This window comes from Lissotriton helveticus, chromosome 1_1 (assembly GCF_964261635.1).
Source record: "Lissotriton helveticus chromosome 1_1, aLisHel1.1, whole genome shotgun sequence".
NCBI classification, from domain to species: Eukaryota; Metazoa; Chordata; class Amphibia; order Caudata; family Salamandridae; genus Lissotriton; species Lissotriton helveticus.
The window spans coordinates 719635098-719662261 of record NC_136057.1 but is presented as its reverse complement, the minus strand read 5'-3'; the positions used below and the strand labels follow the sequence as shown (position 1 = coordinate 719662261).

General features: G+C 44.7%; 1 protein-coding gene across 7 annotated transcripts in view; it reads right to left on the bottom strand.

Moving 5' to 3' along the window:
• Positions 1–27164, bottom strand: part of LOC144770595 (uncharacterized) — a 412313-nt gene that overhangs the window by 32612 nt on the left and 352537 nt on the right. The window contains exon 1 of one of the 7 annotated variants that reach the window (XR_013598954.1): positions 4276–4357. The exons of the other annotated variants lie outside the window; for them this stretch is intronic. The gene's annotated coding sequence lies outside the window, so the exon portion shown is untranslated. Of the gene's footprint in view, positions 1–4275; positions 4358–27164 lie in introns of those variants that run through there. 7 annotated transcript variants of the gene reach the window in all.

Sequence of the window (27164 nt, the reverse complement as noted above, 5' to 3'; positions counted from 1 at the left end):
AATCCTGATGGGCTCAACATCACTCCCATAAACTCAACCTCTTTTACGTGGAACTCACATTTATTCAACTTGCAAAACAAACCATGGTCCAGCAACCTTTGCAATATCTAGGACACATGACTGACGTGTGTTTCCTGATCAATAGAAGAAATCAAAATGTCATCTATATAGACAACCACAATTTTGTCTATATAGCCCTTTAACACATCATTCAAAAACAATTGGAATGCCACTGGGGTATTACAAAGCCAGAATGGCATCACCAAATACCCAACCATAGCGTGTTTTAAAAGCTGTCTTCCACTCATCCCCCTCTCTTATCTGTACCAAATGATAGGCTCCTCTTAAATCAAGACTGGTGTAGATGACGGCCTCCCTCACATGGTCTAGCAAGACAGAGATGAGTGGAAGAGGGTATCGATTTTGGACAGTGTTTTTGTTCAAAACCTGAAAGTCTATCCATGTCCTCAATTCCCCATTGGCTTTCTTTATGAAGAATAGAGGCGAAGCTTCTGGTGAACAAGAGGGTCGAATAAACCCTATGTCCACGTAGTGATGCAAGTATTCTCTTAGATGTTGTGTCTCTGCTTCTGATACTGCATACACTCTACATGATGGCATGATTGCCCCGGGTATCAAATCTATTTGACAATCAAAAGTCACGGTGTGGTGGGAGTATTTCTGCCTTGAGTTCACTGAACGCCTCCCTGTATTCTACATACTCTGCAGGGAGTACCGCCTCCTTTTCTGCTGCTGTAGCGATCTGGTAAATCTGTGTCAGAGCCAATACATGGGTATGGTGAGTGTGAATACATGTTAATCTAAATTTTTCCGACTCAACCTTCACTGTCTTTTTTGTCCAATCAATCGTGGGGTTATGACTCCATAACCAAGGCATACCCAGTATTACCTCAAACTGAGGGGCATCGATTATATTCAAAGCTATCTTCTCCACATGATCCATGTCCTCCCCTTTTCTGACTAATTCCAGTTCCTCTGTTACTTTAGTAATGGGCCCTGATTTTAATGGTTTCCCATCTGGATGTATGACGTTACAATGCATACTTTTACAACGCATACCATTACAACGCATTTTTTACAATGCAACATCCATTACAACGCATTCCATTACAACGCATGCCATTACAACAAATATTGTTAAACTACCTTTACAACGCATTCCATTACAATGCATACTACCTTTACAACGCATACCATTACAAGGCAAAAAATTACATTGCATGATTGGTAAGTATTGGTTAGTGTAGGGGTAAAAATTACTATTCTAACTCCAGGGGGTGCAACAATAAGGTAAGTGTTGGATAGTGTAGGGGTAAAAATGACTATTCTAACTACAGGGGGTGCAACAGTAGGGTAAGTGTTGGATAGTGTAGGGGTAAAAAATACTATTCTAACTCCAGGGGGTGCAACAGTAGGGTAAGTGTTGGACAGCGTAGGGGTAAAAATTACTATTCTAACTCCAGGGGGTGCAACAGTGTGGTAAGTGGTGGATAGTGTAGGGGTAAAAATTACTATTCTAACACCAGGGGGTGCAACAGTAGGGTAAGTGTTGGACAGTAGGGTAAGTGTAGGATAGTGTAGGGGTAAACATTACTATTCTAACACCAGGGGGTGCAACAGTAGGGTAAGTGTTGGATAGTGTAGGGGTAAAAATTACTATTCTAACTCCAGGGGTATGCGTTGTAATGGTATGCATTGTAATTACTGCGTTGTAATGACATGCGTTGTAATGGTATGCGTTGTAGTGTCATTCGTTGTAATGGTTGCATTGTAAAGACATGCGTTGTAATGGATGTTGCGTTGTAAAAGTTTAGTTGTAATGGTAGTGCGTTGTAAAAGTTGCGTTGTAAAGGTTGTTTCCCTTCCCATCTACCGCCAAAACTCTTTCTGGGGTCCCTCTAAGAATGCGCAGGAGTTTCAGACGCTGAACTAATCCACTATCAATAAAGTTCCCTGTGGCACCTGAATCCACCATTACTCCTATTTGATGAATCCGTGACCCATTGGTAAGAAACATGGACAGCACAATATGTAATTCAGATTTAACCAATTCGATACCTGCCAAGGAAGGCACCTACAAACCTTGTGTTTGTGATTGTTCTACTGCTCCTCCAGTGGGAGGTTTGTAAGAAAGGGATGTGGGTACCGTTGTAACGGCCACTTTTTTACTGGAATAGTGCATGCCCTGTTTCTTGGGTTTGGTGGGACAGTCTCTCACGAAGTGACCCTTCTTCCCACAATACATACACAACCCCAACATTCCACAGTTCACTCTTTCTGTTCTGGACAACGGGGCCCTAATAGCTCCTACTTTCGTAGCTTCAGAATGCTGTTCAGAGGAGGACACCGTTGTTCTAGCCCCTCTCTCTGTTTTCTCAGAATGTGTATACGTTCTCTCTCCCTGCCTTTCTGCTAGCCGGTGATCAAAACGTAAAGTAATATTCATTAACACCTTCAATGCTCATGACGAGCTGAGCTTATCATGAGGCACGGTGCTCTGGTGCTCATGACGAGCGCAGCTCGTCATTAGCCGTGGAAAGCTCACACGCGGGGATAATTCGCCTGCTGTGCCATTCCACGGGAACGGGTACAGCTGTGACGAGCTCAGCACGTCATGAGCACCGGAGCGCCGTGCCTCATGATGACCTGAGCTCATGGGGGCGCAAAATTCGCGGGTGGATTTTTTTTTTTTTTGATGGCCAGCTCACTCAAGGGACCAAAGGTACAGGCACACATGGTCACTGGAGGCAAATCTTCTGGCCCTTTACGCAACTGCAGTGTTGGAAAAGCACTATATATTTACCCGACAAGGTAGCACTTACTGATTGATTAGCCAGTAGAAAGTATTCCAGTTGAGTAGAAGTATTGCACAAAACGGTGGCATCTTTGTGAATAACTATGCAGGGCAGGATTCATTCTGGCACGAGGCTCCTGTCAAAAAGATTAAACCTCAAAAGGAAGCACTTACAGATATAAATAAAGAAGGTGCCCGAGTTGAAGCTCAAATTCAGTAACGTTTTAATCAGCCCAAAACATTAGTGAGCACGGTCAAGGCTGGGCAAGTGTGTTTTAACCCCATATCTGCCGTCAAAAATTAGCTGTAATACTCGAGGGAAGTCTTTAAAGCCATGAGTTTCTCGAGCGCAATCCCCGTGTAGTTCCTGTGACCAGGAGGCTGCTTTCTCCTCACCTGCTGCCCTGCTCGCTCTCTGAACCTTTTTACACAAGAGGCATATTGACACGCATAGAAGCCCCGCTCATTTGGCCCCGCACCACACACTAGCGGTATCAAACGTCTTCCCGCCCTTTCCCAACTATGATGGACAGCTCACTCAAGGGACCTCGGCGCCTTTTGGCGCGGTGGCAAAGTTACAGGCACACATGGTCAGTGGAGACAAATCTTCTGGCCCTTTACGTAGCTGCAGTGTAGGAAAAGCACTATGTATTTACCCAATGAGGTAGCACTTACTGGATTAGCCAGTAGAAAGTACTGCAGTGCAAATCGCAAAAAAAATGCATGTTCGCTAGAAATCCGTGAATTAGCTGATTTTTTTGCGATTTCGCGGACCGCAGATCCGCAAAATATGCCCATACTTATCAAATACCCTTTCAAATTCTCTGCAAAATCAATCCCAATCAGAGAGTAGAGAATCATCATATTTGACCAAAGGTGCTGCCCAATTGGCTGCATCTCCAGTCATATGAGATGGCAAAGGCCACCCTAGAATGGTTGGTGGGAAATGGAGATGGTTTACACGAAAAGTGTAACATGATCTGCGTTAGAAATGTTTGAATTTTTAAGGGGTTTCCGGAAAACCTCTCAGGACTAGCCAATGGAATTGGGGGAGGTACATGGATTCCTAGCTTGTCGGTCTACCCTTTCTCTTAGGGCAGCAGTCTCTGCTTTAGATGCTGCCAATTCTTGTTGTACTAACACTAGTGCTTGTAATACATCATCTAAGGACGCCATGTTTGTGACTCGCCCAAACCGGAAGGAGTGCTATATCGTGGGCGCGTAATTCTGTAAGATCCACGGTGGCTCCTTAGGATCAGGGCGATGCACAAAGGGGTCCACCTCCAGACGTCCCTAACTCTGAATAATGCAACACAGAGTATTAAGGCAGTCAGGCGAGGGAAAGGAATTAGGATAGGAACAGCGGGGATGAGGATACCTGTAACAAAAGAATACAAGGTTAACACCAATCCTATATAAATAGACTACACTCATATGATCTCACTACTGCTGCCTATTACCTGCAAACCTTTTTGAGAATGTCGCTGTATTCCTGTACATCAAGTTAGAGCTACTCCTCTCCAATAGGACAGCTGTATCCCTACAACAAAAAAGCAAAGAAAGGTCAAACCCCAAACATCCAATTCCAGCAGCCAAAACACAAACACTCGTAATTATACATACCCAAAGACATTCCTTTCACCCTCAGAAGAAAATAAAATAAAAATAGAGAGTTCCAGTGATAAATCCCCAATCAGCTTTCCAGTAGCGTATCAATAAAGGAGCAAAGAATAATGTATTCCAATAGAAGGTTCTGCCAAGGTTGATAAAAAGGAAAAGTACCAAAGTCACTGAAATACAGTTCGAATATGCAGTGGGAGGAACAAGCAATGAATTACAGAACGAAGTTCCAGAACAACATCCAACTCGGTTAACTATTCTCCCAGTCTTTGTACTATACTCGAGCCCAAGTATAAAGTATTCCTCAGTCTTCAATCTGCGGAAGCACAGAGCAGAAGGAGCAGTCTTTCAATAGTCAAATACTTTATGGCCTTCTTCCAGCAGAAAGGCGGAACAAGGAATCAGTGTAAAGATAGCGCTTACGTCAGCGCCATCCCAAGTTTCATGAAAAAGATTAGAGCACCAAAGTAATCCTTGGAAATGTTAGCGCTTATCTCAGCTCGATATAAACAAATGAGCTCCCTGCCACCGCAGCGCTTACATCAGCGCGGTTCCAGGAACAAATGCAGCCCAGCGAGGAGATGCCTCGCGAGCCACCGGAGGAGCAGAGAACGTAAGAACACAGAACCAAAGGATCCCTAGAATTGGCAGCACTTACTCAGCGCGATATCAGGAACAAATGCAGCCCGAGGAGATGCCTCGCGAGCCTCCGGAGGATCGGAGAACCAGGAAGCCGAGAAACCTCACGGCAACAAACAATGGCCAGAATTACGAGCGCTGACTGCTCGCGCTTGCTGAGTGATGACGTGAATGCTCCCCCCATTCCTACGTCAGGGTACCTGGGATTTGTAGTTCTTCTGTCTGTGTACCGGTAGGCGCCTAGGCTCAGCGTCTGACACTTTCTGTAGCTGTCTCACCTTTTTCTGCACTTCTCTTGCCTCTTTCAGCACCTCTGTTGCATCTTTCCACACTTCTCTTGCCTCCTTCTGCACCCCCTCCTGCCTCTTTTAGCAGATTCCTTGCCTCTTTGTGTACCTCTGTTGCTTCTTTCTACACTTCTCTTGCTTCTTTTTATTCCCGTCTTGCCTCTTTTAGCAGCTCCATTGCCTCTTTCTACACCTCTGTTGCTTTTTTCACCACTTATCTCGCTTCTTTTTGCACCACTCTTCCCTCTTATTCTGTACCTTTCTTGCCTCTTTCTGCATCTATCTGGCCTTTTTCTGCACTTCTCTTGCATCATTCTGCACGTCTGTTGGTTTTTTCTGCATCTCTCTTGCCTCTTTGCGTACTTCTATTGCCTCTTTCTGCACCTCCATTGGTTCTTTCTGTACTTATCTTCCTCTTTTCTGCCCTTATCTTGCTTCTTTCTTCACTCCTCTTCCCTCTTTCTGCATCTTTCTATCTTCTTTCTACATCGGTCTCACCTTTGTCTGTACTTCTCTTACCTCTTTCTGCACATCTGCTGCTTCTTACTACACTTTTCTTGCCTTTTTCTGCACTCCTGTTGCCCCTTATAGCAGATTCCTAACCTCTTTGTGTACCTCTTTTGCTTCTTTCTGCACTTCACTTGCTTCTTTCTGCACTTCTCTTCCTTTGTTCCTCACCTCTCTTGCTTTTTTCTGTATGACTCTTGCTTCTTTCTTCACCCTCTTCCTTCTTTTTCTACCTCTCCTGTCTTTTTCTGTACCTCTCCGGCCTTTTTGAACTTGTCTCTGTTCTTTTTGCGCCTCTGTTGCTTCTTTCTGCACCAATATTGCACCTTTCTGCACCTCTCTTGCCTCTTGGGCCCTTCTCTGGCCTCTTTCTACACCTCTGTCGCTTATTTCACTACTTGTCTTGCTTCTTTTTGCACCCCTCTTGCTTGTTTGTGCAGCACTCATCCCTCTACTTCTGCACCTTTCTTCTTTCCTCTTTCTGCATCTTTCTTGCTTTTGTCTGTATTTCTCTTGCCTCTTTCTGCATCTCTGTTGGTTGTTTCTACACTTCTCTTCCTTCTTTCTGTACATGTCTGGCTTTTTGTGTACTTCTCTTGCTTCTTTCCGCATCCCTCTTTCATCTTTCTGTAATCCTCTCCCCTCTTTCTGCACCTCTCTTGGCTCTTGCTGCAATTTTCTTTCCTGTTTTTGTACCCCTCTTCCCTCTTTCTGCATATTTCTTGCCTCTTTCAGTATCCCTCTTGACTTTCTGCTCTACGTTTTCCTCTTTATGCATGTCTGTTGCTTCATTCTGCATTTTTCTTGCTTCTTTTTGTACCCCTCTTGCCACTTTTAGCAGCTCCATTGCCTCCTTGTGTTCCTCTGTTGCTTCTTCCAGCACTTGTCTCGCTTCTTTCAGCACTTGTCTTCCTTCTTTCCATACCTGTCTTATGTGTTTGGGTAACCCTCTTTCCTCTTTTTGCACCTTTACTGCCTCTTTTTGCATATCTCTTGTCTCTTTATGCACTTCTCTTGCTGTACTCCACTTCCCTCTTTCTGCACCTTTCTCGACTCTTTCTGCATCTGTCTCACCTTTTTCTGCACTTCTCTTGCCTTTTTCTGCACCTCTGTTGCTTATTTCTGTACTTCACTTTCTTTTTTCTACACTTATCTTGCTTGTTTCTGCACTCCTCTTCCCTCTTTCTGTATCCTTTTAGCCTCTTTCTGCATCTGTTTTACCTTTGTTTGCACTTTCTTGCCTCTTTCTGCACTTCTGTTGTTTCTTTCTACACTTCTGTTGCTTCTTTCTATACTTTTCTTGCCCCTTCTGTACGCCCTCCTGCCTCTTTTAGCAGCTTCCTTGTCTCTTTGTGCACCTCTGTTGCTTCTTTGTGCACTTCTCTTGCTTCTTTCTGCACTTGTCTGGTTTTCTTCTGTACCTTTCTTCCTTCTTTCTGCATCCTCTTGCCTCTTTCTCTGTCCTCTTCCCTCTTTTTCCACCTCTCTTGCTTGTTTCTGTACCTCTCTGGTCTTTTTGAACTTGTCTCTGTTCTTTCTGCACCACTGTTGCTTCTTTGTGCACCAAAATTGCCTATTCCTGCACCAATATTGTACCTTTCTGCACCTCTCTTGCCTCTTTGGGCACTTCTCTTGCCTCTTTCTACACTTCTGTTGCTTTCTCACCACTTGTTTAGCTTCTTTTTTGTTCCCCTCTTGCCTTGTGCACCACTCTTCCCTCTAATTCTGTACCTTTATTGCCTCTTTCTGCATCTTTCTTACCTTTTTCTCTACTTCTCTTGCTTCTTTCTGCATCCCCCTTGCATCTTTCTGTAATCCTGTTCCCTCTTTCTGCAATTCTCCTAGCTCTTGCTGCAATGTTTTGCCTGTTTGTGTGCCCCTCTTCCGTCTTTCTGCATGTTCTTGCCTCTTTCAGTAACTCTGTTGACTTTCTGCACTTCTTGTGCCTCTTTCTGCATGTCTGTTGCTTCTTTTTGTGCAGCTCCATTGCCTCTTTGTGCACCTCTATTGCTTCTTCCTGCACTTGTCTTGCTTCTTTTAGCACTTTTCTTCCTTCTTTCCGTACCCGTCTTGTGTGTTTGTGTACCTCTCTTTCTTCTTTCTGCACCTTTTCTGCCTCTTTTTGCATCTCTTTTTCCTTTTTCTTAATTTCTCTTGCCCTTTTTTTTGTGCCTCAGTTTGTTTTTCTGCACTTCTATTTGGTATTTCTTCACTTGCCTTTCTTCTTTCTGCACTTCTCTTGCGCTTCTTTCTGCATTCCTCTTGCCTCTTTCTGCACCTCTTTTTCTTCCTTCAATACTTCTCTTGCCTATTTCTGCACCCCTCTTGCCTCTTTTAGCAGCTTTCTTGACTCGTTGTGCATCTCTCTTGCTTCTTTCTATACTTCGTTTGATTCTTTCTGCACTTTTCTTACTTTTTTCTGCATCTCTCTTGCTTCTTTCTCCATCCCTCTCGCCTCTTTCTCCACCCTCTTCCCTCTTTCTCCACCCTCTACCCTCTTCCCTCTTACTCCACCTCTCTTGCCTTCTTCAGCACCGCTCTTGCCTTTTTGCATTTGTCTTGCTTGGTTCTGCACCTCTGTTGCTTCTTTCTGCTCCTCTGTTGCTGTTTCTGCAACTCTATTGCCTCTTTTAGCTGCTTCCTTGCCTCTCTGTGTACCCCAGTTGCTTCTTTCTGCACTGCTCTTGCTTCTTTCTGCACTTCTTTTGCTTTTTCTGTACCTCTCTTGCTTCTTTCTGCATCCCTATTGCCTTTTTTCGACCTTCTTTCCTCTTTTGCTAGCTTTGCACTTGTCTTGCTTCTTTCTGCACCACTCTTGCATACTTTTTGCACCTCTATTGCCTCTTTATGTATCTCTCTTGCCTCTTTCAGCACTTCTCTTGCCTCTTTCTATACCTCTGTTGCTTTTTTTACCACTTGCCTTGCTTCTTTTTGCTCCCCTCTTGCCTGTTTGTGCACCCCTCTAGTTCTGTACCTTTCTTGCTTACTTCTGCATCTTGTTTGCCCTTTTCTCAACTTCTCTTGCCTCTTTCTGCACCCCTGTTGCTTCGTTCTGTATTTCAGTTCCTTCTTTTTGCACTTATCTTGCTTCTTTCTGTACTCCTCGTTTCTCTTTCTGCACCTTTCTAGCCTCTTTCTGCATCTTTCTCACCTTTCTCTGCACTTCTCTTGCCTCTTTCTGCACCTCTGTTGCTTCTTTCTACACTGCTCTTGCCTCTTTACCCACCCGCTTCCTTCTTTGTCCTCCTCTCTTGCCTTTTTGCACTTGTCTTGCTTCTTTCTGCACCTCTGTTGTTTCCTTTTCACCACTCTTGCTTCTTTCTGCACCTCTGTTGCCTCTTTGAGCATTTCTATTGCCTCTTTCTACATCTCTGTTGCTTTTTTCACCACTTGTCTTGCTTCTGTTTGCACCCCTCTTGCCTGTTTGTGCACCCATCTTCCCTCTAATTCTGCACCTTTCTTGCAGTCTGTCTGTTGCTACTTTCTGCCACTCTCTTGCCTCTTTCTGTACTCGCTTGGTATTTCTGGACTTTTCTTGCCTCTTTCTCCACCTCTCTTGCTGCTTTGTGCACTTTTCTTGCTTATATCTGTGCTTCTGTTGCTTCTTTCTGCACTCCTCTTGTCTCTTTCTGTACTCCTCTTTCCTCTTTCTGCACTCCACTCTCCTATTCCTGCACTTCTTTTGCTTCTTTCTGCACCCCTCCTGCCTCTTGCCTCTTTCTGTACATCTCTTGCCTCTTTCTGTACCTCTCTTGCCTCTTCCTGTACCTCTCTTACCTCTTTCTCTACCTCTCTTGCTGCACTTTTCTTGCTTCTTTCTGCACCTCTGTTGCCTCTTTCTGCACCTCTACTGTCTCCTTCAGCACTTCTCTTGCCTCTTTCTACACCTCTGTCGCTATTTTCACCACTTGTCTTGTTTCTGTTTGCACTCCTCTTGCCTGTTAGTGCACCCCTTTCCCCTCTACTTCTGTAGCTTTCTTGCCTCTTTCTGCATCTCTCTTGCCTTTTTCTATACTTCTCTTGCCTCTTTCTGCATCTCTGTTGGTTCTTTCTGTACTTCTCTTTCTTCTTTCTGCACTTGTCTTACTTTTTCTGTACTTCTCTTGCTTCTTTCTGCACCTTTCTAGCCTCTTTCTGCATCTTCACTCTTTGTGCACTTCGCTTGCCTTTTTCTGTACGTCCATTGGTTCTTTCTGCACTTCTCTTTCTTCTTTCTGCACCTCTCTTGTTTCTTTCTGCATCCCTCTTGCTTCTTACTGCACTCCTCTTTCCTCTTTCTGCACTGCTCTTTGATCTTTCTACGTGTCTTTCTACGTGTCTAGCTTGAATCCAGTGGCAAAGTGAGCAAGGGACCCAGGTCTGGACATACCCTTCCAACTTAGGTCAAACAAAGCAAACACAAGGAGATGATGGACAGAGCGCTGAAACTTTTCAGACACTCACCCCCAGTAACAGATCTCGGGTGAATCCATCATCATTCTTTAGCTCATTTTGCCACCTCAGTTCAGACCCAGCTATAGGCAAATCAGTCTTGACCCTGTGCCACTTGTGAACAGTCCAGCTCGAAGTGCCAAGCCAAGTCTTCTCTGAACAGGAAACATGCATCCTGGGACCGGTTTCTGGGTAACACCCTTCATCAGCTAGGCTAGCTTGAATCCAGTGAAAAGTGAGCAAGGGACCCATGCCTCGTAACAAAAGAATACAAAGTTAACACCAATCCTAAATAAATAGACTACACTCATATGATCTCACTACTGCTGCCTATTACCTGCAAACCTTTTTGAGAATGTCGCTGTATTCCTGTACATCAAGTTAGAGCTACTCCTCTCCAATAGGACAGCTGTATCCCTACAACAATAAAGCAAAGAAAGGTCAAACCCCAAACATCCAATTCCAGCAGCCAAAACACAAACACTCGTAATCATACATACCCAAAGACATTCCTTTCACCCTCAGAAGAAAATAAAATAAAAATAGAGAGTTCCAGTGATAAATACCCAATCAGCTTTCCAGTAGCGTATCAATAAAGGAGCAAAGAATAATGTATTCCAATAGAAGGTTCTGCCAAGGTTGATAAAAAGGAAAAGTACCAAAGTCACTGAAATACAGTTCGAATATGCAGTGGGAGGAACAAGCAATGAATTACAGAACGAAGTTCCAGAACAACATCCAACTCGGTTAACTATTCTCCCAGTCTTTGTACTATACTCGAGCCCAAGTATAAAGTATTCCTCAGTCTTCAATCTGCGGAAGCACAGAGCAGAAGGAGCAGTCTTTCAATAGTCAAATACTTTATGGCCTTCTTCCAGCAGAAAGGCGGAACAAGGAATCAGTGTAAAGATAGCGCTTACGTCAGCGCCATCCCAAGTTTCATGAAAAAGATTAGAGCACCAAAGTAATCCTTGGAAATGTTAGCGCTTATCTCAGCTTGATATAAACAAATGAGCTCCCTGCCACCGCAGCGCTTACATCAGCGCGGTTCCAGGAACAAATGCAGCCCAGCGAGGAGATGCCTCGCGAGCCACCGGAGGAGCAGAGAACGTAAGAACACAGAACCAAAGGATCCCTAGAATTGGCAGCACTTACTCAGCGCGATATCAGGAACAAATGCAGCCCGAGGAGATGCCTTGCGAGCCTCCGGAGGATCGGAGAACCAGGAAGCCGAGAAACCTCACGGCAACAAACAATGGCCAGAATTACGAGCGCTGACTGCTCGCGCTTGCTGAGTGATGACGTGAATGCTCCCCCATTCCTACGTCAGGGTACCTGGGATTTGTAGTTCTTCTGTCAGTGTACCGGTAGGCGCCTAGGCTCAGCGTCTGACACTTTCTGTAGCTGTCTCACCTTTGTCTGCACTTCTCTTGCCTCTTTCAGCACCTCTGTTGCATCTTTCCACACTTCTCTTGCCTCCTTCTGCACCCCCTCCTGCCTCTTTTAGCAGATTCCTTGCCTCTTTGTGTACCTCTGTTGCTTCTTTCTACACTTCTCTTGCTTCTTTTTATTCCCGTCTTGCCTCTTTTAGCAGCTCCATTGCCTCTTTCTACACCTTTGTTGCTTTTTTCACCACTTATCTCGCTTCTTTTTGCACCACTCTTCCCTCTTATTCTGTACCTTTCTTGCCTCTTTCTGCATCTATCTGGCCTTTTTCTGCACTTCTCTTGCATCATTCTGCACGTCTGTTGGTTTTTTCTGCATCGCTCTTGCCTCTTTGCGTACTTCTATTGCCTCTTTCTGCACCTCCATTGGTTCTTTCTGTACTTATCTTCCTCCTTTCTGCCCTTATCTTGCTTCTTTCTTCACTCCTCTTCCCTCTTTCTGCATCTTTCTAGCTTCTTTCTACATCGGTCTCACCTTTGTCTGTACTTCTCTTACCTCTTTCTGCACATCTGCTGCTTCTTACTACACTTTTCTTGCCTTTTTCTGCACTCCTGTTGCCCCTTATAGCAGATTCCTAACCTCTTTGTGTACCTCTTTTGCTTCTTTGTGCACTTCACTTGCTTTTTTCTGCACTTCTCTTCCTTTGTTCCTCACCTCTCTTGCTTTTTTCTGTATGACTCTTGCTTCTTTCTTCACCCTCTTCCTTCTTTTTCTACCTCTCCTGTCTTTTTCTGTACCTCTCTGGCCTTTTTGAACTTGTCTCTGTTCTTTTTGCGCCTCTGTTGCTTCTTTCTGCACCAATATTGCACCTTTCTGCACCTCTCTTGCCTCTTGGGCCCTTCTCTGGCCTCTTTCTACACCTCTGTCGCTTATTTCACTACTTGTCTTGTTTCTTTTTGCACCCCTCTTGCTTGTTTGTGCAGCACTCATCCCTCTACTTCTGCACCTTTCTTCTTTCCTCTTTCTGCATCTTTCTTGCTTTTGTCTGTATTTCTCTTGCCTCTTTCTGCATCTCTGTTGGTTGTTTCTACACTTCTCTTCCTTCTTTCTGTACATGTCTGGCTTTTTGTGTACTTCTCTTGCTTCTTTCCGCATCCCTCTTTCATCTTTCTGTAATCCTCTTCCCTCTTTCTGCACCTCTCTGGGCTCTTGCTGCAATTTTCTTTCCTGTTTGTGTACCCCTCTTCTCTCTTTCTGCATATTTCTTGCCTCTTTCAGTATCCCTCTTGACTTTCTGCTCTACGTTTTCCTCTTTATGCATGTCTGTTGCTTCATTCTGCATTTTTCTTGCTTCTTTTTGTACCCCTCTTGCCACTTTTAGCAGCTCCATTGCCTCCTTGTGTTCCTCTGTTGCTTCTTCCAGCACTTGTCTCGCTTCTTTCAGCACTTGTCTTCCTTCTTTCCATACCTGTCTTATGTGTTTGGGTAACCCTCTTTCCTCTTTTTGCACCTTTACTGCCTCTTTTTGCATATCTCTTGTCTCTTTATGCACTTCTCTTGCTGTACTCCACTTTCCTCTTTCTGCACCTTTCTCGACTCTTTCTGCATCTGTCTCACCTTTTTCTGCACTTCTCTTGCCTTTTTCTGCACCTCTGTTGCTTCTTTCTGTACTTCACTTTCTTTTTTCTACACTTATCTTGCTTGTTTCTGCACTCCTCTTCCCTCTTTCTGTATCCTTTTAGCCTCTTTCTGCATCTGTTTTACCTTTGTTTGCACTTTCTTGCCTCTTTCTGCACTTCTGTTGTTTCTTTCTACACTTCTGTTGCTTCTTTCTATACTTTTCTTGCCCCTTCTGTACACCCTCCTGCCTCTTTTAGCAGCTTCCTTGTCTCTTTGTGCACCTCTGTTGCTTCTTTGTGCACTTCTCTTGCTTCTTTCTGCACTTGTCTGGTTTTCTTCTGTACCTTTCTTCCTTCTTTCTGCATCCTCTTGCCTCTTTCTCTGTCCTCTTCCCTCTTTTTCCACCTCTCTTGCTTGTTTCTGTACCTCTCTGGTCTTTTTGAACTTGTCTCTGTTCTTTCTGCACCTCTGTCGCTTCTTTGTGCACCAAAATTGCCTATTCCTGCACCAATATTGCACCTTTCTGCACCTCTCTTGCCTCTTTGGGCACTTCTCTTGCCTCTTTCTACACTTCTGTTGTTTCTCACCACTTGTTTAGCTTCTTTTTTGTTCCCCTCTTGCCTTGTGCACCACTCTTCCCTCTAATTCTGTACCTTTATTGCCTCTTTCTGCATCTTTCTTGCCTTTTTCTCTACTTCTCTTGCTTCTTTCTGCATCCCCCTTGCATCTTTCTGTAATCCTGTTCCCTCTTTCTGCAATTCTCCTAGCTCTTGCTGCAATGTTTTGCCTGTTTGTGTGCCCCTCTTCCCTCTTTCTGCATGTTTCTTGCCTCTTTCAGTAACTCTGTTGACTTTCTGCACTTCTTGTGCCTCTTTCTGCATGTCTGTTGCTTCTTTTTGTGCAGCTCCATTGCCTCTTTGTGCACCTCTATTGCTTCTTCCTGCACTTGTCTTGCTTCTTTTAGCACTTTTCTTCCTTCTTTCTGTACCCGTCTTGTGTGTTTGTGTACCTCTCTTTCTTCTTTCTGCACCTTTTCTGCCTCTTTTTGCATCTCTTTTTCCTTTTTCTTAATTTCTCTTGCCCTTTTCTGTGCCTCAGTTTGTTTTTCTGCACTTCTATTTGGTATTTCTTCACTTGCCTTTCTTCTTTCTGCACTTCTCTTGCGCTTCTTTCTGCATTCCTCTTGCCTCTTTCTGCACCTCTGTTTCTTCCTTCAATACTTCTCTTGCCTATTCCTGCACCCCTCTTGCCTCTTTTAGCAGCTTTCTTGACTCGTTGTGCATCTCGCTTGCTTCTTTCTATACTTCTTTTGATTCTTTCTGCACTTTTCTTACTTTTTTCTGCATCTCTCTTGCTTCTTTCTCCATCCCTCTCACCTCTTTCTCCACCCTCTTCCCTCTTTCTCCACCCTCCACCCTCTTCCCTCTTACTCCACCTCTCTTGCCTTCTTCAGCACCGCTCTTGCCTTTTTGCATTTGTCTTGCTTGGTTCTGCACCTCTGTTGCTTCTTTCTGCTCCTCTGTTGCTGTTTCTGCACCTCTATTGCCTCTTTTAGCTGCTTCCTTGCCTCTCTGTGCACCTCAGTTGCTTCTTTCTGCACTGCTCTTGCTTCTTTCTGCACTTCTTTTGCTTTTTCTGTACCTCTCTTGCTTCTTTCTGCATCCCTATTGCCTTTTTTGACCTTCTTTCCTCTTTTGCTACCTTTGCACTTGTCTTGCTTCTTTCTGCACCACTCTTGCATACTTTTTGCACCTCTATTGCCTCTTTATGTATCTCTCTTGCCTCTTTCAGCACTTCTCTTGCCTCTTTCTATACCGTTGTTGCTTTTTTTACCACTTGCCTTGCTTCTTTTTGCTCCCCTCTTGCCTGTTTGTGCACCCCTCTAGTTCTGTACCTTTCTTGCTTACTTCTGCATCTTGTTTGCCCTTTTCTCAACTTCTCTTGCCTCTTTCTGCACCCCTGTTGCTTCGTTCTGTATTTCAGTTCCTTCTTTTTGCACTTATCTTGCTTCTTTCTGTACTCCTCGTTTCTCTTTCTGCACCTTTCTAGCCTCTTTCTGCATCTTTCTCACCTTTCTCTGCACTTCTCTTGCCTCTTTCTGCACCTCTGTTGCTTCTTTCTACACTGCTCTTGCCTCTTTACCCACCCGCTTCCTTCTTTGTCCTCCTCTCTTGCCTTTTTGGCACTTGTCTTGCTTCTTTCTGCACCTCTGTTGTTTCCTTTTCACCTCTCTTGCTTCTTTCTGCACCTCTGTTGCCTCTTTGAGCATTTCTATTGCCTCTTTCTACATCTCTGTTGCTTTTTTCACCAATTGTCTTGCTTCTGTTTGCACCCCTCTTGCCTGTTTGTGCACCCATCTTCCCTCTAATTCTGCACCTTTCTTGCAGTCTGTCTGTTGCTACTTTCTGCCACTCTCTTGCCTCTTTCTGTACTCGCTTGGTATTTCTGGACTTTTCTTGCCTCTTTCTCCACCTCTCTTGCTGCTTTGTGCACTTTTCTTGCTTATATCTGTGCTTCTGTTGCTTCTTTCTGCACTCCTCTTGTCTCTTTCTGTACTCCTCTTTCCTCTTTCTGCACTCCACTTTCCTATTCCTGCACTTCTTTTGCTTCTTTCTGCACCCCTCCTGCCTCTTGCCTCTTTCTGTACATCTCTTGCCTCTTTCTGTACCTCTCTTGCCTCTTCCTGTACCTCTCTTACCTCTTTCTCTACCTCTCTTGCTGCACTTTTCTTGCTTCTTTATGCACCTCTGTTGCCTCTTTCTGCACCTCTACTGTCTCCTTCAGCACTTCTCTTGCCTCTTTCTACACCTCTGTCGCTATTTTCACCACTTGTCTTGTTTCTGTTTGCACTCCTCTTGCCTGTTAGTGCACCCCTTTCCCCTCTACTTCTGTAGCTTTCTTGCCTCTTTCTGCATCTCTCTTGCCTTTTTCTGTACTTCTCTTGCCTCTTTCTGCATCTCTGTTGGTTCTTTCTGTACTTCTCTTTCTTCTTTCTGCACTTGTCTTACTTTTTCTGTACTTCTCTTGCTTCTTTCTGCACCTTTCTAGCCTCTTTCTGCATCTTCACTCTTTGTGCACTTCGCTTGCCTTTTTCTGTACGTCCATTGGTTCTTTCTGCACTTCTCTTTCTTCTTTCTGCACCTCTCTTGTTTCTTTCTGCATCCCTCTTGCTTCTTACTGCACTCCTCTTTCCTCTTTCTGCACAGCTCTTTGATCTTTCTACGTGTCTTTCTACGTGTCTAGCTTGAATCCAGTGGCAAAGTGAGCAAGGGACCCAGGTCTGGACATACCCTTCCAACTTAGGTCAAACAAAGCAAACACAAGGAGATGATGGACAGAGCGCTGAAACTTTTCAGACACTCACCCCCAGTAACAGATCTCGGGTGAATCCATCATCATTCTTTAGCTCATTTTGCCACCTCAGTTCAGACCCAGCTATAGGCAAATCAGTCTTGACCCTGTGCCACTTGTGAACAGTCCAGCTCGAAGTGCCAAGCCAAGTCTTCTCTGAACAGGAAACATGCATCCTGGGACCGGTTTCTGGGTAACACCCTTCATCAGCTAGGCTAGCTTGAATCCAGTGAAAAGTGAGCAAGGGACCCATGCCTCGGCATACCTTGCCAACGTAGGGCGAACAAAGCAAACACAAGGAGATGATGGACGGAGTGCTGAAACTTTTCAGACACTCACCCCAGGTCATAGATCTGGATTAAATCTATCATCATTCTTTATCTCTTCACCACCTCAGATCAAACCCAGCTATATGTAAATCAGTCTTCGCCCTGTGCCTCATGGAAACAGTCCAGCCTGAACTGCCAAGCCAGGTCTTCCCTGGACTGGAAACAAGCACCCTGGGACTCGTTTCTGGGTAACACCCTTCATCAGCCAGACTAGCTTGAATCTAGTGGCAAAGTGAGCAAGAGACCCACGTCTGGGCATACCCAGCCAACTTATGGAAAACAAAGCAAACACAAGGGGATGATGGACGGACCACTGAAAGTTTTCAGACACTCAGCCCCAGTCACAGATCTGGGTAGATTCCTTCATCATTCTTTACCTCACTTCACCATCTCAGTTCAGATCCAGCTATATGGAAATCAGTCTTGACCCTCTGCCTCATGGGAACAGTCCAGCCAAACTGCCAAGCCAGGTCTACCCTGAACCAGAAACAAGAATCCTGGTATCAGTTTCTGGGTAACACCCTCCATCAGCCAGGATAACTTGAATCCAGTGGCAAAGTGAGCAAGGGACCCACCTCTGAGCATACCCTGCAAACCTAGGGCATACAAAGCAAACACAAAGAGATGATGGACAGTTCGCTGAAACCTTTCAGACACTCAACCCCAGTCACAGATCTGGGTTGAATTCATGATCATTCTTAAACTCACTTTGCCACATCATTTCAGACCCATCTATATGCAAATCAGTCTTGACCCTCTACCTCATGTGAACAGTCGAGCCTGAACTGTCAAGCCAGGTCTTCTCTGAACCGGAAACAAGCATCCTGGGACCAGTTTCTGGGTAACACTCTTCATCAGCTAGGCTAGCTTGAATCCAGTGGCAAAGTGAACAAGGAACCCATGCCTGGGCACACCCTGCCACCTAGGGCGAATAAAGAAAACAAAAGAAGATGATGTACGGACCGCTGAAACTTTTCAGGCACTCACCCCCAGTCACAAATTTGGGTTGAATCCATCATCATTCTTTAGCTCTCTTCGCCAACTCAGTTCAGACCCAGCTATATGCAAATCAGTCTTGACCCTGTGCCTCATGGGAACAGTCAAGGCCAAACTGCCAAGCCAGATCTTCCCTGAACCAGAAACAAGCATCCTGGAACAGGTTTCTGGGTAGCAACCTTTATCAGCCAGGCTAGCTTGAATTCAGTGGCAAAGTGAGCAAGGGACCCACGTCTGGGCATACCCTTCCAACTTAGGGCTAACAAAGCAAACACAAGGAGATGATGTACAGAGCGCTGAAACTTTTCAGACACTCACATCCAGTCACAGATCTGGGTTGAATCCATCATCATTATTTACCTCACTTCACCACCTTTGTTCAGATCCAGCGATATGGAAATCAGTCTTGACCCTTTGCCTCATGGGAACAGTCCAGTCGAATGCCAAGCCAGGTCTGCCCTGAACCAGAAACAAGCATCCTGGGAGCAGTTTCTGGGTAACACCCTCCATCAGCCAGGATAACTTGAATCCAGTGGCAAAGTGAGCAAGGGACCCACCTCTGGGCATACCCTGCCAACTTACGGCGAATAAAGCAAATGTTTATGTTTATGTTTTGGCAATTGTTAGAGCGCACAACTACCCAGGGGTGTCTCGGCGCTTAACTGAACAGATGATGGCTATGGCAGAATTTAATATGGGAACAGCCAAGTTTTTAATCTCTTCCTAAAACCAAGGAGAGTTGGTGCCGTTTTGATGGTAAGAGGGAGTGAATTCCATAGTCTGGCTGTGGAAATCACAAAACATCTGTCACCCCAGTTGGCTTTCATTGTGCGTTGGACATAAAGCAATTTTGCCGAAGATGAGGGAAGAGTTCTGTGGTTTTCGGGAGGATGAAGGGCGTCTTTGAGAAACTGCGGTCCTAAGTTGTTAATAGATTTGTATGCAATGCACAGTGCCTTAAATTTTGTGCGGCTTTTAACAGGAAGCCAGTGAAGCTGTCGAAGGTATGGGGTGATGGAAGTGAACTTATGAATGCCCAGTAAAATTCTGGCTGAGGCATTCTGTACTAATTGGAGCTTTTTAAGGACATTTTCTTGTGCATTGAGGAGAAGGGCATTGCAGTGATCGGTTCTGGCAAAGACGAGGGTACTTATCAAAGTTTTACCCGATGAGGTGGGAAGATATGGGAGAAGCTTCTTGATCTTCTTCAATGTGAAGAAGGAGGTAGAGACTACTGAGTTGACGTGGTAGTGGAAAGGCCACCACAGGGGAGACCATACAGGTTCCAGTTTCCCGAATGTCATAACCTCTGTCTTTTCAGAGTTCAGTTTAAGACAGTTTAATGACATCCAGGAACTGATGGCGAGCATTCCCTCCTGAAAATTTGCCGCAACTGTAGGTCCATCATTATGAACAGATAGGACTAGTTGGGTGTCATCGGCATAGGTGGTAAGATGAATGAGTTTTCAGAAACTCACCCACAGTCACAGATCGGGGTTGAATCTATTATCATTCTTTAGCTCTCTTTGCCACCTCAGTTTAGACCCACCTATATGCAAATCAGTCTTGACCCTGTGCCTCAGTGAAACAGTCAAGGCCAAACTGCCAAGACAGGTCTTCCCTGAACTGGAAACAAGCATCCTGGAACAGGTTTCTGGATAACACCCTTTATCAGCCAGGCTAGCTTGAATACAGTGGCAAAGAAAGTAAGGGTCCCACGTCTGGGCATACCCTGTCAACTTAGGGCTAACAAAGCAAACACATGGAGATGATGTCCAGAGTGCTGAAACTTTTCAGACACTCACACCCTGTCACAGATCTGGGTTGAATCCATCATCATTTTGTAGCTAACTTCGCCACCTCAGTTGAGATTCAGCTATATGCAAATCAGTCTTGACCCTGTGTCTCATGGGAACAGTTCAGACTGAACTGCCAAGCCAGTTCTTCCCTGTACTGGAAACAAGCATACTGGGGCCAGTTTCTGGGTAACACCCTTCATCAGCCAGGCTAGCTTGAATCCTGTGGCAAAGTGAGCAAGGAACCCATGTCTAGGCATACCCTGCCAACTTAGGGCGAACAAAGCAAACACAAGGAGATGATGGATGGAGCGCTGAAACTCTTCAGACACTCAACCCCAGTCACAGGTCTGGGTTGAATCCATCATCATTCATTAGCTCACTTTGCCACCTCAGTTTAGACCCAGCTGTAAGCAAATCATTCTTGACCATGTGCCTCATAGGAACAGTCCAGCCCAAACAGCCACGCCAGGTCTTCCCTGAACCAGAAACAAGCATCATAGGACCGTTTTTGGGTAACACCCTTCATCAGCCAGGCTAGGTTGAATCCAGTGGCAACTTGAGCAAAGGACCCATGGGTGGGCATTTCTTGCCAATGTAGGGGGAACAAATTAGACATAAGGAGATGATGGACAGAGCGCTGAAACTTTTCAGACACTCACCCCCAGTCACAGATCTGGGTTGAACCCATCATCATTCTTTAGCTCACTTTGCCACCTGAGTTGATTTGCAAATAAGTCTTGACCCTGTGCCTCATGGGAACAGTTCAGACTGAACTGCCAAGGCAGGGCTTCCCTGAACTGGAAACAAGCATCCTGGGACCATTTTTGGTGTTCTGCATTCTGTCCATTAAATGTTCACCCTGGGTTGAACTGGTATGCTCAGAAGTGAGTCCAGTGCTCTCCATACCACTGGATTCAGGCTATCCTAGCTGATGAGAGGTGAAACCACGAAACCGTTCCTAGGATGCTTGTTTCCAGTACAGGGAGGACTTGGCCTGGCAGTTCGAGGTGGACTGTTCCCATTGGGTGCAGGGTCAAGAATGGAATGTCATGGGGAGCAAAACAACGATGGATATAGGCCCAGATCTCTGTACTGGGGTGAATGTATGCCATTTAATTGTTCTTTTTGCATTTGTCATCCCATGTGGGATAGGCATGCCGAAACCAGTCCTAGGTTGCTTGTTTGCAGTCCAGGGAGATCCTTGCCTGGCTGTTCGGTCTGGATTGTTCCCATTGGGGGCAGGGTCAAGACTGGAGCAGAAAAATTATGGATTTAGTCCCAGATCTCGGTACTGAGGTGAATGTATAACATTGTTCTGCATTCTGTCCATCATCTGTTCTTTTTGCATTTGTCTTCCCATATGGGATGGGTATGCCCAGACGTGGGTCCCACTTCGCCACCTCAGTTCAGACCCAGCTATATGCAAATCAGTCTTGACCCTGTGCCTCATGGGAACAGTTCAGACCAAACTGCCAAGCCAGGGCTTCCCTGAACCGGAAACAAGCATCCTGGAACCGTGTTTTTTCGGTGCTCTCCATGACACTGGAGTCACGCTATCCTGGCTGATAAGGGGTGAAACCCAGAAACCGCAACCAAAGCTTGTTTCCAGTCCAGGAAGGACGTGGCCTGGCAGTTTGGGCTGGACTGTTCCCATTGGGCGCAGGGTCAAGACTGATTTGCATATGTCTGGGTTCAAACTGGAATGGCATGAGGAGCAAAAAACTGATGGATTTAGGCCCAGATCTCTATACTGGGGTGAATGTATGACATTGTTGTGCATTCTATCCATCAATTGTTGTTTTTGCATATGTTTAAAAATTATTCAATTTTGAATAAGAAACAATTTAGTATAATTAATATCATAGAAAATATACTTACATTAGTGTTGCTATATTTTTCTTGATGTCATGTTTTGATGGTTGTATTTTATTCACTATTATATGTTCTGTTGATAGGAAACATAATGTTTATGTTATTAAAATATTACATATCCATTTTATGTTATTGTATCGTTTTGTATTTAGTAGTAAAGCAATTAATACTTACTAATTATAGTTGGTGAATTTAATTTCGTTGATATTGTTTGTTGGTGCAATTTGTAGAAGCTGTGAAGAGAAAAGTTTTTATTAGTTTAAATTGCTCATTTATTTCATTTATCGTCTTTTAGTTGATTCTATTTGTTAGTTCATTTAGATACTTACTTAGGTGCTCATTAGGATGGCGGTCGTAGGCACAGCCGTGGTGCTGTCGGAAAATATCCTTTTCCGCACTCCAGCGTCGTTCCTCGCGTCCGCCATATTACAATGGGCAAAGGTAGCCCATTTCCTGTCCACTGTGGAGTTTCGGGATCTGCCAGAAATGTCCTTTCACAACGTTAACAGAGGGAGCCAATAGAGAAAGACTGCTGTGCAGAATGAATTCCCGACCGCCAGACAAATCACGAAGCCTCAAACAGCCCATCAGAACGCAATGGAGAAACCAGCCACACGTAAATGGCGGAAGCACCACTGTGGATAGCGAAACTCGAATCCCGGTCACCTCCAAACGTTCCTGACCGCTATGGATCCAGCTCGCAAGCCCTTCTGCTGCTGTACCTCATCCACTACCAGCAAATAAGACGTCACTGTGGTCAACACCACAGGTTCGTAAAAACACATCTCCACATCCAACCACAACACACAACTCCTGTGCTGAAATACGGTTCCTGTCTACATCAGACTGGTGGGCACAGGAACATACCCCCCAATGTACTCACACATGTCCTGCCTGCTAGAAATCCACACCTCTGCATTGAGTTCACCCATCAACCGCAAAATCACTGCAATGTCCCGGGAAAGTCACCCCAAAGCAGTGAAGACACTGGAAAACTAGTGCACAATGTAGTCGGCAGGGTTGGCGCCAGGCATGGTCAGTTTGGGTAGCTTCCCAGGGCTCTAGCTTCACCCTACCCACAGTACGCTTCCCACACCCATTCCTGCACATGCTGTGTGCCCCTCCTGTGCCCCCCATGCACAATTTATCAGACCGGTGTGGCTCAACCTCGAACCTCATTCATCAAAGGGGAAGTTAGGTTGACTGGGAAGGTGGGGATGAAGATGAACACCTTGCACAGAAAGTCAGGGGCTGGATAACCCTCCTCCTCACACCTGCCTTCCACTCATGTGAATCAAACTGAATATAATTAAGAAATGAAGACTCACACTGCATGTGAACACCCACTGAACTGTTCACACTGCTTGTCAAGTCCCTCATAAAGATCCCACACTGACACTCTTCCACGTACACATACCATAGGTCAGCAGCAATGTCGGACAGTAAATGGGCTAGCCCAAAGTGAAGTGCATAGTGCTGAAAAACCATGGAGCAAGTCACATAGCATGTGTACATCACATGCACGAGGAAGAACATATCACACTACCCTTAGGCCCTCAAATCAGACATGGGTGACCCAGTGATTGCAATTAAACCAAAGTGACCTCTGTGCAATATCTCTGGGATACATCAATGCAAGCTATGCATATGCACAGGAATGATAGCAAGTGTCAGAAGCCACACAGTAACAAACCACACATCTGTGTCAACTTGCTTGACATGTGTATGCCACCAGCACAACACACATGGCTCATTGTCACACTCCCTGACTGTCAAACCCAAGTAGGACTTTCACACATACTTCTCATCTACCCATCTGACACCTGCAACACTTAACACCTGTGATAAACACACATAAAGGTGCAAATAAGGTCCTGACAACCAATGACACATGATATGCATCCACAAATGTCAGACTCACACACAGGGATGTCTGAACCAATGCTGACCCAAAAATATTAGCCACACACAAATCTCACAAACAGCATCCACAGAAGACCAACAATCCCAGCCATGTGCAGCCAAACAATGGATAGGCAATGTGACCCTAGACAGGACAGGAATACACAACATTGTTACTCTGGACCAATGAACAGACACCATACCCCAACACAAACAAGAATTGCATTATCAAATGCCAATCATGTACACTAACAGGGATCAAGGGGACAAATCAGCTAACACAGACATATACACCACACCAGCATGGTGTCATAGTGTATCGCAAGCATGCACATGCACAATCCTGACAAGTGACAGGTCAAATATAGGAGGACAAACCACTATTCCGTAGGTAAAACAGGCTCATGAACAAGAATTCACATTGCTGCATGTGACATAAACACAAGAAATGCACAGCACACATGCAACACTCATCTGAATGTATCACAATGTACAAACTACTCACACACAATGTCATGCAAATAGAACATCACACACACATTGCACCTGTCAATAGAAAGAGCCAACACAGGCCAAACACTTCATCCATCTACAACATAAACACAACAGATGCACATACCAATCCATCACATAGCAAACTCAGCTGGACATCAGGGGGATGCACACCAGACAAGTACACAGTAACATACACTGACAGCACTGCATGCAGCCCAAACAGTGTGTGCACACCACCCAAACCAGTAGCACACATATCTAAGTGCCCCACCATGAACTCTCACACCACACATCATCACAGCACACAGATAACATCACACTCAGGAAGGGTAGCAGTACCTCAGCTAACACACATACAGCGTAGCCACCACCCACAGATGCACAACTCAGGGTAATCCAGATGCAAACACTATGACTAGAGGACTGTGCTGCTCAAACATATGCACATGAGCAACCATGAGTGCAAACTAGTAGAATAAATAACACATAACTAATTGTGAAGCCATCCTGAGTGGCACATTGGCCCTGTACACAGTTCATCCTCTCACACTATAGTGTCACACTATGAAGTGGTGTGAAGGGTCACACATTGGCAAGGCATGGGGTGGAAGACATGAGATTGAATTGGTGTGTACTTCAGTATTAGACAGGTGAGGAGTGTACAGTTCACAGTCCACAAAAACATAGAGAAGTAACTCACAATGGGTAGGCATCAGAAGCAGTAAAAAACACGGAAATAATGGAGGGTCCCAGGGAATATTTAGCGACCACACAGTTACAGCCCCCTAATCAAATCAATGTATACAACACAAAGTAACTGTGGGTCGAAGAATGTGTCAAAAAAATTAATGAAGTGTGTCAAGATGAGTCAGAGTGTGCTTAAGGTAGTTAAGAAAGCACACAACCAGACATCGCACTATGTGGAAACAAAATCCATCAGTTATTCGTCCTTTGCCGCCCTTTCATCCTTTGAACCACTTCCCACAGTGGAGAGTCCAGGTTGTTGCCACTTTATCAGTAAGGGCTTAGTGTTATGCAATAAGGCGCAAAAGGAAAAGTTGTATAGTAACTGAGGAGAAGTGCAGGAATAAATTGTGAAAACCAAAAGAGAAAAGGATGTGCTCTAAGATAAAATTGAATAATGAACGCAAAACAACTTTATTCTGATGCCGTTCATTTCCAAAGTTAAAAGCCAATTCAGTGCAAAATAGCCAGTGATTAACCCTAATAGTCACTGACCCAGGGTGGTGGTCGACATGTTTCTGCGGTAATTTAAAGATCACTAAGTATCTCCTGCTTCTTCAGGACCTATACAGTTTGCTACTGCTCAAAAGTGCGATATAGAAAGGATTTCTGATACAGATATCACCTGTTCAAACCTGGTAGTCCTCTTGATTGTGCGGGGGATGTCCCAGGAGAAGACGTCGTCAAGACACAACAACATAAATAAAAGACACATACAAAGATAAAAACAACATTACCAAGATTAGTGTAAGTCATTTCATGTTGTCCACTACTCATATGGAAAACCTAAACAACCGATAACTAGTCGCTAGGTAACTCAGGTCCCCTCACTCACCTCTAGGGTAAGAGGAACGTGCCACTCCTCACCTGGCTACAGCTCAGGAAGTCAGTGCACCGCTCTAGGATATAGAGAAAGTGATGTATGCAAGTCAAAATTAAGAGCAACGCGAATGCCAGTAAATCCAGCGCTTTCAAATATGTGATTATCCATACTTCATATTGTCTCATGGATATTGTATAATTATTCATATTTCTATATTCCTGCTCACAAGGTTCTCCAAAATGAGTCCAAAATATCTTAAAATCACAGCCTATTCGTATGTTAATAAGAGACTGTTCGTATCTTAAAGAGACTGAAAAATGCCCAATAGGATTCTAATCTCCGTATTATAGTTCAGATCCGGTGCACTCTTAACTCATGGTTTAAATACATTAATAAGAGCCTTATGCCAGCAGTACGTTATTGTAGCAAATGTTTTAGCCTCTGAGAATACATATTTAGCCAGACATTCATTCATGTGCTCCAATTGCAGTACATAGTAGCTGCAGTCGTAACTAAGGTACATATAATACCGCGTGCATTAGTCCAGTGGACAATTTTTGCATGCCTCCTTTTCGTGCGTTCACATCTCTTTGTACACAGACACCAACACACGAGAAAGTATGGGCTTACCTGCCCGTCGGTACACTCAGCAGCCGTCCGGCTCGGTACGTTAGCGTTATTAGTACATCTCTCGCCGTAGCGTAATAATGTCAATCATGCGCGACACGGTATGCCGGGAATTGTGGTCCGGTACAAGTTTGTGTTCGTAGCGCACTCATAGTGCTCATGCGCGACGAAGTATGATGGGAATTGTAGTCCAATTCTTGTTCGTCTACCGGTAATGTAGTTGTAGATCATAAGATATAAGCTAAATACGGGTAAGTATTGTTTACTCATTATGGAACTGGAATATTCACAATATCGGAATGGAGCATAAAAGCAAGCCTTGGAAGTGCTGCATATGCTTCACTATCTTATGAATGTTAATTGAAGAAAAGAAGCAAAAGGCAGTACCCATCGGGATACTATGTTTTATATGGAAGATGAGTAGTGGAAGCTCATAATAATGATGGACAAGGGCTCATTCAGATGTTAGTGTATGAGCTTATCACGTTTTTATCAGAGATAGGTCCAAATGCCTGGAAGTGGAAGCATTCCTGTCGAGCTAATCATTATCAGGGTCCAAACCTAAAGCTCCATCCATGGATACAACTCTATCATGAGGGATACAGAACTTCTATAGTGACATCCACGGGATGTCCTCATTCAGCCCAGCTTTATCCGTGTTAAGTTTATACACCCATTTCTGTTCTATTTTGAACAGGTATTTAGACACATCAGTGATGTGAGTTCGAATGAGTGGTTGTTCAAGCACTGTCCATTCGAAGTCTGTGGGTTTGTGGTTGACTTCCAAAAAATGGTTAGTGAGACGGGTCGCTTGTTTTTTGCAGCGGATGGTACTTTTATGCTCTGAGATCCTCGTCCTCACTTTCCTCGTCGTCATACCGACATACCTCAGGGAACAAGGGCAAGTGATTAAATATATCA